This window comes from Dendropsophus ebraccatus, chromosome 4 (genome assembly GCF_027789765.1).
Source record: "Dendropsophus ebraccatus isolate aDenEbr1 chromosome 4, aDenEbr1.pat, whole genome shotgun sequence".
In the NCBI taxonomy this organism is placed as follows: Eukaryota; Metazoa; Chordata; class Amphibia; order Anura; family Hylidae; genus Dendropsophus; species Dendropsophus ebraccatus.
Window position 1 is genome coordinate 102048198 of NC_091457.1, and position 14406 is coordinate 102062603.

Below are 14406 nucleotides of genomic sequence, written 5' to 3' on the forward strand. Positions count from 1 at the left end.
AGCACCTGCTAGGCATTATATTATCACATCAGTGCAAACTGGAGTAACAAGAAGAACCAGAGGAAAGGCTTGCGAACAGCAAAAGGAGAAGAACAAAGAAACAAAGAGAAAAAAGAGGGGAATTGCCAATGTGGTCCGTCCCAGCCCCATAGAGAACCCAAAGTTCCCAAGAAACTCAAATCACGGACGGGGGGAACCCCCGTGTCTACAGTACTCAGGAGATTCAACAAAGGTCACCCATGGCATCCACAAAGCTGTGGTAGTCCGAGAACTAGTAAGCAGCTCTGCCCTCAATTCCTCCATCCGATGAATCATCATCACCTCCTTCAACCATTCCAGCACCGTGGGCGCTGCAGTGTCCCGCCAGTGTCTTGGTATGACCGCGTGCGCCGCTGTCAAAAGAAACCTGATCAGCGATTTCTTTTGGGCCTTCAGGGTCCCGGCAGCTTCAGTAGCAGTAGGACCAAGGGATCGGGAGGCAACTGGGTAGAGGTGATCACCTTTATCAAGTCAATCACCTGTGACCAGAATGGTTGGAGCCTGGCGCACTCCCACCAGATATGTAGCATAGATCCCTGTGCCGATTCACATCTCCAACAGCTATCAGGAACCGTAGGGTATAACGCGTGCAAGAGCGTCGGCACTCTATACCACCTGGCTAATATTTTATAGTTAGTTTCCTGATACCTGACAGAGATCGATGACTTGTGGCAAAAGTAGTAAATTTTCCCCCAGTCCGTTGGGCTAATCCCACATGAAAGTTCCCGCTCCCAACCCCCCTGAAAAGCTGGAGGCGAAGGGCTCGAGGAGGAGAGTAAGAGGGCGTATATTAACGACACTGCGTGTCCAGGGAAGGCACCTGCCACACACAGATCCTCAAAAGGAGATAGGGGCCTGTGGAACTGCAAGAGGGTCCTATTTGTGGCATAATAATGCGACAGTTGATTATACTGTAATAACATTGCATTAGATCTATTACCCTCCGGGACTATATCCCCATAGCTTTTTAGAGCCGATGCCGTCAGAAAGTGGCGGATGTGCAGAGTCCCCACGGGGCTAGAGCCCAGGAAGGTAGAGGAGGCCCCTCCAGGCAGGAAGTCCGGATTATGCGTGAGTGGAGTCAACGGCCCTCCAGCCACAAATAATGGAACGTTTCGGAACTGTGTGTGGAAGGCAGAAATCGTGATGGAGGAAACAAAGGGCAATGAAGCCACTCTCGAGCGCGGCCATCTGGACGGGTACATCCACAAGATGGATGAAAGCGGCGTGTCCGCCACCTTCGACTCTACCGCCACCCACAGCTTCGCTGCCCCACTATGGAACCAATCCAAGACTCTAGTTGCCACTGCAGCCAGGTAATACAGGAAGGGGTCTGGGAGGGCAAGCCCACCGGCAGCCTTGGGCCTGATCAAGGTGGCTATTTTTGATTTCTAATGTTTTAGGCCATGTTCACATGATGTATAAGAATGGACGTTACTGCATTGAATGAATGTGCCTGGAAATCAATTAACTATTGATTTCCAAGCACACTCCGGCTGACATGGCAGCCTCTGTCAGGACAGGGGACTAGTACACTTGAGATGGGTGAGCCCTAGCACTGGCACCCGCCACGCTGTCCCTGCCTAATTACTCCAACTGCCCTGACTGACAACGGATAACTGGTCGATGTTCCCTTGCCTGTACAAGTGAGACACAAAACGAGGACAAGACAAACAAACAAAAATTCAAAGTTGGAATGGCAGGGTCGGCAACACACGGTCAGAGAAGTACAAAATCGGAGTCAGGAGAGTGGTCTAAAGCCAAAGCCAGTAGTCAGAAAACCAGGAATACTTATCTGGATAAATAGTTATAAATAAATAATTCTCAGGTACTGAGGCTCCACCGCTACTTATGTAGCCTGGAGTCCTAGCCCCAGGCATAATTGGGGCTGAGACTTCAGCCCCTGGACACATTCTTCAAGATGACTGGTGGTGCCGGTCGCCAGTCAGTCATACTTAATGCAGGGCAGCTGTTCTGCTCAGCCAGGGGGCAGTGAAGCCTTTGTCACAGCAAGATTAAGGGACGCCGCCACACTTCTAGCAAACGTCGGCGCACCCGTAGCAATGTACCAGGGATGCCACAGACACCATTGACAGGCCCCACTCGTGACAGCCTCACAGTGGGTGAACTGTCAATTATCTGCAGCTGCTCTTTCCGAACAACGTCGGCAAATAATTGATAGGTCAATTATTTGTGCAGCCATTGTTCAGTACACTGTGTGAACAATGCCCACTTTTTTTTTTTTTTATTGTTCTAAATTTTATTATATATTTTTTTCTGTATATAGGATACAAACAGCACCCACCAGGGCATGAATAAAAAACACAGAAGAACACAATTTGGGCATAATATGCCAAGTTAGTGAAGGAACCAAAGTAATGCACATGACATCATATGTACAAAGATACAAACAATAACATAGAAATAAGATTAAACATGATATGTCCAAGTAGTACCATGTGTGGGAAAAGCGGGCAGAACAGTGGTAAAACTGTGCTGCAAGGTCCTCCATGCGCTTAATGTCTTTGACCTTCCACAGCAACATAGAGATCTGAGGGCATCCGAACTGCGGGTATGCAGGCTCTGGCTGTCGTGGTAAGTTTTAACAGGAATTTTGGGGGAATGTAGGAGAAAAAAAATGCCAAAGTAAAGGGCAACCGAAAGTCTGTGAAGGAAGAGGCTAAGCCAATGGCCTCATTTTGCATTGATTTCAATACTGCTCAATAATTTATTACAAGACCAGCCGTTGTTTGACATAAAAAATACATAGTGTGAACATAGCCTTATACTGTTTGTAATATATTGCTAAAAGGTGGGTGAAGTTCAGCTAGCCCTGACTTTCTTCAGCAGGAAGTTCAGTTCAGTGTGGTGGAAGACAGCATGGAGAGAGCAGTTCTAGCTGAGCTGTTTGCTCACCCAGAAAGCAGCCTCACTCCACAGAGGAAAGAGAGGCAGGGAAGGATCTTACCCTAGTTTGGCCTCTCTACATTTGAAAGGAGAAGTCAGAGGAGGAAAGCTAAGGACAGCTTGGGATGATGCCAGCTTCTACAAGGAAATCCTGAGCCAACTTGATGTTTCCTCTTTTACTATTCAAGAGCTCTGTCTGTGGATGATTTTGCTGCTGTTCAGAAAAAGAGCCACAAGTTGTTACAATGTATCACAGTGTCTGGCTCTGTCAATGCACACAACTAACAAGGGACACCTCAACACACCACCAGACAGGCATTTCACATATGGTGTGCCCTGGGTGAACGATCACCATCCCTAGTAAAAACCCCTTTTTACTGTGCCAGCATACAAAGCGTGAGGCCTCAAGCCATAGTGACCAGTGAAAAATAGTACTACCCTGTTTCCCTGAAAATAAGACAGTGTCTTTTATTAATTCTTGCTCCCAAAGATGCACTATGTCTTATTTTCAGGGGATGTCTTATTTTTCCATGAAGAAGAATTCACACTTATTGTTGAAAAACAAAAACAACCATTTATTATATACCAGACTAAATCCTGTGTACTATTATTACTTATTGTTTTCTGAAAATTGACATTGAAATGACAGTTACACTTTAAGAGACTTTTCCCTCGACTTGCACCGTTGAAAAAAAAATAAAAATCTTCCTTTCCACCTTGTTGTGGTTGTTGATAATTCTGTCACAATTCTTCAGAACAATGTGAACTGCGCCTTTGCTAAATTGTTTCCAGCCTTTGAGGGGTTTACTCAGAATTGTTTGCTGTGCCATCAAAAACTTGTTTCAGCCACCGCCGTGCCCGTTCTTTGAGCCCATCTCTTCAGCCACACAAGGTGCATTACCACTCTGTGCTCCTGCCTGCTTCCCTGCTCACCAGCACGTGTGCAGGCTCTGTGAAATTTAAAGGGACAGTGTCACATTTTTGGAAATTTTTTAATGAAAAGTAATAAGATCAAATAAGTGTGTTGGATTTTTATTTTTTTTTTTTAACTTAGTGTTTGATTATTTTTAATAAAATTTACTCCTGCACAGGGGGCTGCCATGTTTATAGTGTCTGTGTGTGACGTCATTTCACGGCACACACACAGACGCTATACGGCACCTCCAGATCATTAGAGTGAACCGACGGAGTCCGTCTGGTTCACTTACATTGAGGTTCCGTCGCTGTGTACTGCGCATGCGCATAAACATGCGCAGTACACAGCTGAAGTACATGGGGTGGGTGGCGGCACCATTTTCTTGAAGTCCCGGCACGGGCGGCACGGGAACCAGGGAGGAGAGAGAGACAGGAGATCTGTGTGTGCAGCGCTCTCTCTGCACCACCCCCCACCCCCCGCCGGAGTGGGAGAAAGTAAATAAACTTGTGCTTTGGGTGTATCGGGACACTGCTATCACCCAGCAATGTCCCGGCACCAGTCACCGCAGCTCTCTCCTTTCCCCCAGCAGCATGCTGCGGGGGGATGGAGAGAGTCAGGCTGATCGCTGGAGGAGCAGGGCACAGTAGTGTCCCCCCTGCTGCATGCTGTCCCCCCTGCGGCTGCCGGACCCGGGTGCGGCAGCATCGTGATGGGGGTGACAGAGGAGGTGAGGAGATGAGGGGGTGGATTTAACATCGGGGATCTAATCGGCGCAGAATAATCCTATTCAGACCTGAGAGGGATCCGGGCAGCTGTCAGAGAACCAGGCCGGCGAGGAGTCGGGGTGCGCGCTCCGGGCTGTAACAGAATGCAGACTGGGAGATGGGGCAGCCCCGGCGTCCAGGGCCACCAGGTGGAAACAGCGGCGGCGGCCGATGGATGCCGGGGCTGCCCCATCTTCCGGTTTGCATTCCACTCCTGTCACAGCCCGGAGCGCGCACCCCGACTCCTCGCCGGCCCGGTTCTCTGACAGCTGCCCGGATCCCTCTCAGGTCTGAATAGGATTATTCTGCGCCGATTAGATCCCCGATGTTAAATCCACCCCCTCATCTCCTCTGTCACCCCCATCATCCCCTCCTCTGTCACCCCCATCATCCCCTCCTCTGTCACCCCCATCATCCCCTCCTCTGTCACTCCCAGCATCCCCTCCTCTGTCACCCCCATCATCCCCACACCTCCTCTGTCACCCCCATCATCCCCTCCTCTGTCACCCCCAGCATCCCCTCCTCTGTCACTCCCAGCATCCCCTCCTCTGTCACCCCCATCATCCCCTCACCTCCTCTGTCACTCCCATCATCCCCTCCTCTGTCACCCCCATCATCCCCTCCTCTGTCACCCCCAGCATCCCCTCCTCTGTCACTCCCAGCATCCCCTCCTCTGTCACCCCCATCATCCCCTCACCTCCTCTGTCACTCCCATCATCCCCTCCTCTGTCACCCCCATCATCCCCTCCTCTGTCACCCCCATTATCCCCTCCTCTGTCACCCCCATCATCCCCTCCTCTGTCACTCCCAGCATCCCCTCCTCTGTCACCCCCATCATCCCCTCACCTCCTCTGTCACCCCCATCATCCCCTCCTCTGTCACCCCCATCAACCCCTCCTCTGTCACCCCCATCATCCCCTCACCTCCTCTGTCACTCCCATCATCCCCTCACCTCCTCTGTCACTCCCATCATCCCCTCACCTCCTCTGTCACCCCCATCATCCCCTCCTCTGTCACCCCCATCATCCCCTCACCTCCTCTGTCACTCCCATCATCCCCTCACCTCCTCTGTCACTCCCAGCATCCCCTCCTCTGTCACCCCCATCATCCCCTCACCTCCTCTGTCACTCCCAGCATCCCCTCCTCTGTCACCCCCATCATCCCCTCCTCTGTCACCCCCATCATCCCCTCCTCTGTCACTCCCATCATCCCCTCACCTCCTCTGTCACTCCCAGCATCCCCTCCTCTGTCACCCCCATCATCCCCTCACCTCCTCTGTCACTCCCATCATCCCCTCCTGTCACACATGTCATCCCCTCACCTCCTCTGTCACTCCCATCATCCCCTCCTGTCACACATGTCATCCCCTCACCTCCTCTGTCACCCCCATCAACCCCTCCTCTGTCACCCCCATCATCTTCTCCTCTCACCCCCATCATCTTCTCCTCTCACCCCCATCATCTTCTCCTCTCACCCCTTCACCTACTCTCACCCCCACCACCTCCTGTAACTGTTATAATAATAATAATAATAATGCTTTTATTTGTATAGCGCACACAGATTCCGCAGCACTTTACATCGTTTTTGTTTTGTTTTTTTTTGCCAATTATTGCTCCCTGTCCCCTTTAGGGCTCACAATTCACCTATCTGTATGTTTTGGGTGTGGGAGGAAACCCACGCAAACACGGAGAGACACGGAGAGTGCTAACCACTTGAGCCACCGTGCTGCCCTGTTCTGGGGGAAACCAGCCTGCCTCTACCGTGCCTTCTCCCTGTGCCCCCCACTTTTCCCCGCCCCCTGTCACCCCAGCCTCTCTGCCCCCTGTCACCCCAGCCTCTCTGCCCCCTGTCACCCCAGCCTCTCTGCCCCCTGTCACCCCAGCCTCTACCCCCTGTCTCTATATCCCGCCTACCTGTGAAATGTGTGACACAGCGGACACCAGCGAACACTAGCCTGTAAATAAATAAATTATATATATATATATATATATATATATATATTTATTTACAGGCTAGTGTTCGCTGGTGTCTGCAGTGTCACACATTGCACAGGTAGGCTAGATAGATAGATAGATAGATAGATATGTAGACAGACACACAGGAGAGTACAGGCTATTGTTCTCTGGTGTCCTCAGTGTCACATGCTTCTTCTAGCTGTACTGCTGTGCAGACAACAACAAAATGGCGATGCCCAACAGTACACATAATATCACCTTTCCCCTCTTTGTTCTTTTGTGAAAAGAGGGGGGAGGTGATGATGTCACAGCAGCTGAGCAGGGACTGCCTCTTTTTTTTCAGCATCCCTTTTTCAGGCTGCTTTTACCAGCAGTTTCCTGCTGGAGCTCCCCCTGGTGGCCATCACTGGGAAAAATGAAAAATTCGATTGTTAATTTTTCATATTTACTGACATGTTAAAAAAATTAAAAACACATATAAATTAATAAAAAAAATAACAAATTCAGTTTTAACACTTTCAAAAATTTTTTTTACTTGGCGACACATTCCCTTTAAAGGGACAGTACGTCCCTAATTAAGTACACTAAACACCTCCCTATAAATTCCGGCCTGCCCTGACTGTTGTGTTGGAGCCCCTGTGCACTTCCTAATGTGTGGTTCCAGCTCTCCCGTGATTCCTGCCCTGGTTTCTGACACTTGTGGTTTCAGCCTTGAGTCCTGCTGTGTTCTTTTTGCCTGTGGCTCCAGTCTTGAGTCTTGCTGTGGACTGTGAATCCTGGCATAGGCAGGGCAGAGCTGAAGCTGCAGAGGAGACGCCCACTGGTTTCTCAAAGACCATCCAGAAGGTTCCCTGAAATCCCTGCAGGCTCCAAGTCATGCTCCCAGATTGGGTCTGCCCATACCAAGGCCCTTTCCAGACAGAAAAGAGATAATGAATGCCACCTTGGAATATTCTGTGGGTAACCTGTGCCAATGCAGCTAAAAATAAATCAGGAAAAAGGAAGGAGACTGTCCAGCACAAAAATACATAAAACACTGGTTCTTAATTAACGTTGAATCCATTTAAAATACTTGATAGCGAGTAGAAAAATGTGTGCACACTAGACGCGTTTCTGCCGTCGGCCTTTGTCACAGCATTATGGTGTGACAGCCGCGCTCTGAACCGCCGCGATCCCAGGTGCCGCATGTAGCCCGGGACCGCGGCTATTAGTGGGCACGGTCCGATCGCAGTTGACAGCTGCATCCGATTACCATATGCAGCCGTTCCCTGTGTCTAGTGGCGGAGATCGCACCCCCCCCCGGGACGTTGTCCTGGAAGAGCGATCTCAGTGTCTGGTGCCGGCCGGGGTCTCCGCCAAAATGCCACTGATCCCGGCTCGGCACTCGTTTGTTTTCGGCTGCAGCAGCCAAAAGCAAACGAGTGCCGATCTCATTGATCTATGCAGCATAGATCTCAATGCGAGATCAGTGCACCTATACTAAAAGTCCCCCAGGGGGGCTTCTAGTATAAGTGTAAAAAAAAAAAAAAAAAAAAGTGATGTTTTCCTTTAAAAGCCCCACCCCTAATAAAAGTCTGAATCACCCCCCTTTTCCCATGTAATAAATAAACATGTTTGCTATCGCCGCGTGCGTAATTGCCCATACTATTAATTAATCACATTCCTGATCTCGCACGGTAAACGGCGTAAGCGCTACAAAAATACAAAATACAAAAAAGTGCAAAATTGCGCTTTTTTGGTAGCATCAAATCCAGAAATATTGTGATAAAAAGCGATCAAAGAGTCGCATATGCGCAATCGAGGTACCGATAGAACACATCATAGCGAAAAAAATGACACCTTACACAGCCACATAGACCAAAGGATAAAAGAGTTATAAGCATGGGAATGGAGCGATTTTAAGGAACATATACACTCACCGGCCACTTTATTAGGTACACCTGTCCAACTGCACGTTACCACTTAATTTCTAATCAGCCAATCACATGGCGGCAACTCAGTGCATTTAGGCATGTAGACATGGTCAAAACAATCTCCTGCAGTTCAAACCGAGCATCAGTATGGGGAAGAAAGGTGATTTGAGTGCCTTTGAACGTGGCATGGTTGTTGGTGCCAGAAGGGCTGGTCTGAGTATTTCAGAAACTGCTGATCTACTGGGATTTTCACACACAACCATCTCTAGGGTTTACAGAAAAAGAAAAAACATCCAGTGAGCTGCAGTTCTGTGGGCGGAAATGCCTTGTTGATGCCAGAGGTCAGAGGAGAATGGGCAGACTGGTTCGAGCTGATAGAAAGGCAACAGTGACTCAAATAGCCAACCGTTACAACCAAGGTAGGCAGAAGAGCATCTCTGAACGCACAGTACGTCGAACTTTGAGGCAGATGGGCTACAGCAGCAGAAGACCACACCGGGTGCCACTCCTTTCAGCTAAGAACAGGAAACTGAGGCTACAATTTGCACAAGCTCTTTGAAATTGGACAGTAGAAGATTGGAAAAACGTTGCCTGGTCTGATGAGTCTCGATTTCTGCTGCGACATTCGGATGGTAGGGTCAGAATTTAGAGTCAACAACATGAAAGCATGGATCCATCCTGCCTTGTATCAACGGTTCAGGCTGGTGGTGGTGGTGTCATGGTGTGGGGAATATTTTCTTGGCACTCTTTGGGCCCCTTGGTACCAATTGAGCATCGTTGCAATGCCACAGCCTACCTGAGTATTGTTGCTGACCATGTCCATCCCTTTATGACCACAATGTACCCAACATCTGATGGCTACTTTCAGCAGGATAATGTGCCATGTCATAAAGCTAGAATCATCTCAGACTGGTTTCTTGAACATGACAATGAGTTCACTGTACTCAAATGGCCTCCACAGTCACCAGATCTCAATCCAATAGAGCATCTTTGGAATGTGGTGGAACGGGAGATTCGCATCATGGATGTGCAGCTGACAAATCTGCGGCAACTGTGTGATGCCATCATGTCAATATGGACCAAAATCTCTGAGGAATGCTTCCAGCACCTTGTTGTATCTATGCCACGAAGAATTGAGGCAATTCTGAAGGCAAAAGGGGGTCCAACCCGTTACTAGCATGGTGTACCTAATAAAGTGGCCGGTGAGTGTATTTGTTAACAATGGTTTGAATTTTTTACAGGCCAAAACAAATACCCCCCCAAATAAACAAAATGAGTTTTTTTTTTTTTTTTTAAATTTCATCGCGTTCCATACGTTTATTTTTTTTTCTGGTTTTCCGGTGTACTTTATGAAAAAATTCAGCCTGGCATTGTGAAGTACAATTAGTGGCGCAAAAAATAAGGGCTCATGTGGGTTTCTAGGTGGAAAAATGCAAGTGCTATGGCCTTTTAAGCACAAGGAGGAAAAAATGAAAACGCAAAAATTGAAATCGGCTCTGTCCTTAAGGGGTTAAGTATGGTCACTATTAGCTATATGGTTCTTTTCATTAATTTATTACTTATTTATTGATTTGTTTATTTATGTGGGAACTTGTACTTTAACCCCTTAACGACATCGGGCGTACGTATACGCCCCCACAGGGTGGGCTTTAACGCAAACGGGCGTATACGTACGCCCGATGTTTCCCCGATCGCTGTGTGTTCACACACAGCGGTCGGAGAAGATGGCCTGCTATAATGTATAGCAGGCCATCTCTGCTCGTCGGCACGGGGGGTGATTAACCCCTCCCATGCCGACGATCACTGCTATATGCTGATCTATACAGATCAGCATATAGCAGCTGAAAACAGCTTTCCGGGTCATCGGTGACCCGGTGGCCCAGAAAACAATGGCGATTGGTGCTGTCCGAGATAGCACCAATCGCCATTAGTGTCCCCACCAAAGATGGCGCCGATGCCACCCCCACGATCGCCGTGATAGGCCGGCCAGTACCGGCCGGCCCATCACGGCGATCATACTGTAAAAAACAGTTTTGCCGGGTTCTGCACCCCCCAGCTAGGTAGCTGAGAGGTGCAGAACAGGTGTGTGTGGTGCAGGTGTACCATACTCACCTGATCTGGCCGTCCGGAGTGAAGATCTTCGGTCCGCGCCGTCCTCGCGTCTTCTTCGCGTCGCTTCCGGGTTCGTTCGTCCAGCGTCGGAAATCTTTGGAAACGCTCGGGTCCTCGTGTTCGGCGGGCCTCGGTAATCTCCGGCAATCTTCTCTCTACTGCCCCCTAGCGGCTGATCAGTGAATATCATTCACTGATCAGTTGCTTTGGGTTTAAAAGATTTTTTTTTTTTTCAATTTTTTTTTTTTTTTACTTTTTTTGCGCCCTAACGCCGCTGAGTACTGATCAGCATCGCACGTAAGTGCGCCGCTGATCAGCAACTCCTTTTTGGCGTAGGAGCGTTTTTTCCCCCTATATCCTACCGCCACTGTCTGCTGATAAGTGCCGCACATAAGTGCGGCATTTATCAGCAGCTCCTTTCTTGGCGTAGGGATATTATTTTCTTACTGTCAAAAAAACACTACATTACACTACACTACATGAAATAGTTTTACAATAAACATTTACATACCCCATATACTAGTCCCCGTATAAAGATGGCCCCCAGGGTGTTTTTGGCGTCGGACGCATATGCTATTATTGCCTCCAACACCGAAACAGCCAGTGAGAATGAATGGGGGGGATCCTTCTTTCCTCCATTCATCCTCATCATCATCATCATCATCCAGTGACGTGTCTGGGGGTAGCATAGCGTACGCTGCCCCCCAGACACGTCTTTTCCGCCAGTACCGTCCCAATAAGAGATCACGGTATGGCGTGAAATTCTACAAACTCTGTGACAGTACCTCAGGGTACACTTACAGATTTAGGGTACGTGCACACTGCGGAATGGCGAAGGATAACCCTTTGTGCATTCCGCAGCTCGCACCCACCGGCGGACTGATGCAGGCGCGCGTCTCTACCCGTGTCATAGACTCCATCCTATGCATGGGCGGATTCCGTTGTCCGTCCAAAGAATGAACACGTTCATTCTTTGGACAGAGGGCGGAATCTGCCCGTGCATAGAATGGAGTGTGACACGAGCGGAGACGCACGCCTGCATCAGTCCGCCGGCGGGTGCCAGCTGCGGAATGCACAAAGGGTTATCCTTCGCCATTCCGCAGTGTGCATGTACCATTACAGTGTATGAAGGAAGGGACACCCGTATCCAGCCCCAGATGCCCCCTCCCCCCCTCAGAGTTAGTGGGGAGATCGTCCGGGAACTGATCTTCCCACTGCTGGATAAAGGTCACCACCACCTGTACGGGGATAACTTTTATACCAGCACCCCCCTCCTCTGGTCTCTCGCTGCCTGAGCTACTGTAGCTTGCGGCACAATACGAAAATATCAGAAGTAGTAATAAAGCCCTAATATTTAGCAGCCATGGAGCGGACCCAGCGCTTCTGGATATGAAGGACCCCGTATCGCACCAGGGCAACATTTTCCAGGTGACGTCCCCCACACTGGAGAACGGGAGACCCCAGAAGAAGTGCAGAGTGTGGCGTAACAGGGGGATCAGGAAGGACACCATTTTCCAGTGTGACACCTGTCCTGATCACCCCGGCCTCTGCATACTGGATCGCTTCAAGGCGTACCACACGTCATTGGAGTTCTACATTATCTAAATTCTGTCCCTTATTCCTATTTCAGGGGTCACGTTGATCCAGGGATTATTCTGATCGCCATTATGGAGTCGGGAAGGAATTTTTCCCCTGTGATGAGGCTACTGTCGTCTGCCTCACGAGGGTTTTTTGCCTTCCTCTGGATCAACACAGGTTGAATTTGATGGACACCTGTCATTTCCAACCTTATAAACTAATAATTGGCCCAATACCCCCAAATAAATTAGAATTGTCCCTTTTCCCCAGCTAAGTAGGTATGGCCGCCATTCCCATTAGAGGATGCCATGATGCAATTACAGAGCCTCTGTGCTGCCGGGACAGAAGAAAACCCCCACAAGTGACCCCATTCTGGAAACTACACCCCATAAGGAATCTAACAAGGGGGGCAGCGGGGATATGGCCCCCTGGTGACGGCCACATTTGTGGCGTGAAAATAAAAAAAAAATATTTTTTATTTTCACGGCACATGTTCCACATATGTGCCCACCACCAGTGGGGTCCATATCCTCACTGCACCCCTTGTTGGATTCCTTATGGGGTGTAGTTTCCATAATGGGGTCACTTGTCGGGGGTTTCTACTGTCCTGGCAGCACAGGAGCTTTGTAAATGCGACATGGCCTCCATCCTCCATTCCAGCCTCTAAATGGCGCTCTGTCCCTTTGGTGGCTTGCCCTGTGCCAATATGGCACATTATGTCCACATGTGGGGTATTTTCGTACTCAGGGGAAACTACCCTACACGTTTTGTGTTCGCTTTCTTTTTTAACCCCTTGTGGAAAAGGAAAAAAATCAAGGCTTGACCAACATTTAGTGTAAAAAATGTTTAATTTTTACACTAAATCATTGATCTTGTCTTGATTTTTTCATTTTCACAAGGGGTTAAAAGATAAAAAAAACACAAAATGTGTAGAGCAATTTCCCCTGATTATGGAAATACCCCACATGTGGACATAAAGCACCATGGGGGTGCAGGGTAAGCCTCCAAAGGGAAGGAGCGCCATTTGGTTTTTGGAGGCTGGATTTGGCTGGAATGGATTTCGAGAGGCCATGTTGCATTTAAAAGGCCCCTGTGTTGCCAAGACAGTTGAACCCCCCCACAATTGACCCCATTATGGAAACTACACTCCTCAGGGAATGTAACAAGGGGTGTAGTGAGCATATGGACCCCACTGGTGACGGACACAAATGTGGAACAATATGGCGTGAAAATTAAATATTACATTTTTTACACTATAATGTTGGTTTAGCCTTAAATTTTTCATTTTCACAAGGGGTTAAAAGAGAAAAAAAACACACAAAATGTGTAGAGCAATTCCCCCTGAGTCCGTAAATACCCCACATGTGGACATAAAGCGCCGTGTGGGTGCAGGGCAAGCCTCCTAAGGGAAGGAGCGCCATTTGAATTTTGGAGGCTGGATTTGCCAGAATAGATGATGAACGCCATGTTGCATTTACAGAGCCCTCGTGCTGCCAAAACACTGGAAACCCCCCACAAGTGACCCCATTCTGGAAACTACACCCCTCAAGGAATCTATCAAGGGGGGCAGCGGGGATATGGACCGCTTGATGACGGGCACATTTGTGCCATGAAAGTGAAAAAATGAAAATTTTCCCTTTCACATCACATTGTTCCACATTTGTGCCCGTCACCAGTGGGGTCCATATGCTCACTGCACCCCTTGTTAGATTCCTTGAAGGGTGTAGTTTCCAAAATGGGGTCACTTGTGGGGGGTTTCCAGTGTCTTGGCAACACTAGGGGTCTGTAAATGCGACATGACCCTTGAAATCCATTCCAGTAAAATCAAGCTTGCAAAGGCCAATTGGCGCTCCTTCCCTTTGGAGGCTCGTCCTGCGCCCGCTTGGCACTTTATGTCCACATGTGGGGTATTTCCGTACTCGGGAGAAACTGCGCTACACGTTTGGTGTTTTTTTTTTTCTTTTATCCCCTTGTAAAAATGAAAAATGAAGGCTAGAACAACATTTTAGTGTAAAAAATAGAATTTTTCCTTTTTTACACCACATTGTTCTGAAAATCTGTGAAGCACCTGTGGGGTCCAAATGCTCACTGCACCCCTTGTTACATTCCTTGAGGGGTGTAGTTTTCTAAATGGTGTCCCTTTAGGGGTGTTTTTTAGGTTTTGGCACCCCAGAGCCTCTGCCAACCTGAAGTGGTACGGTCAAAAATAACCAAATATAACG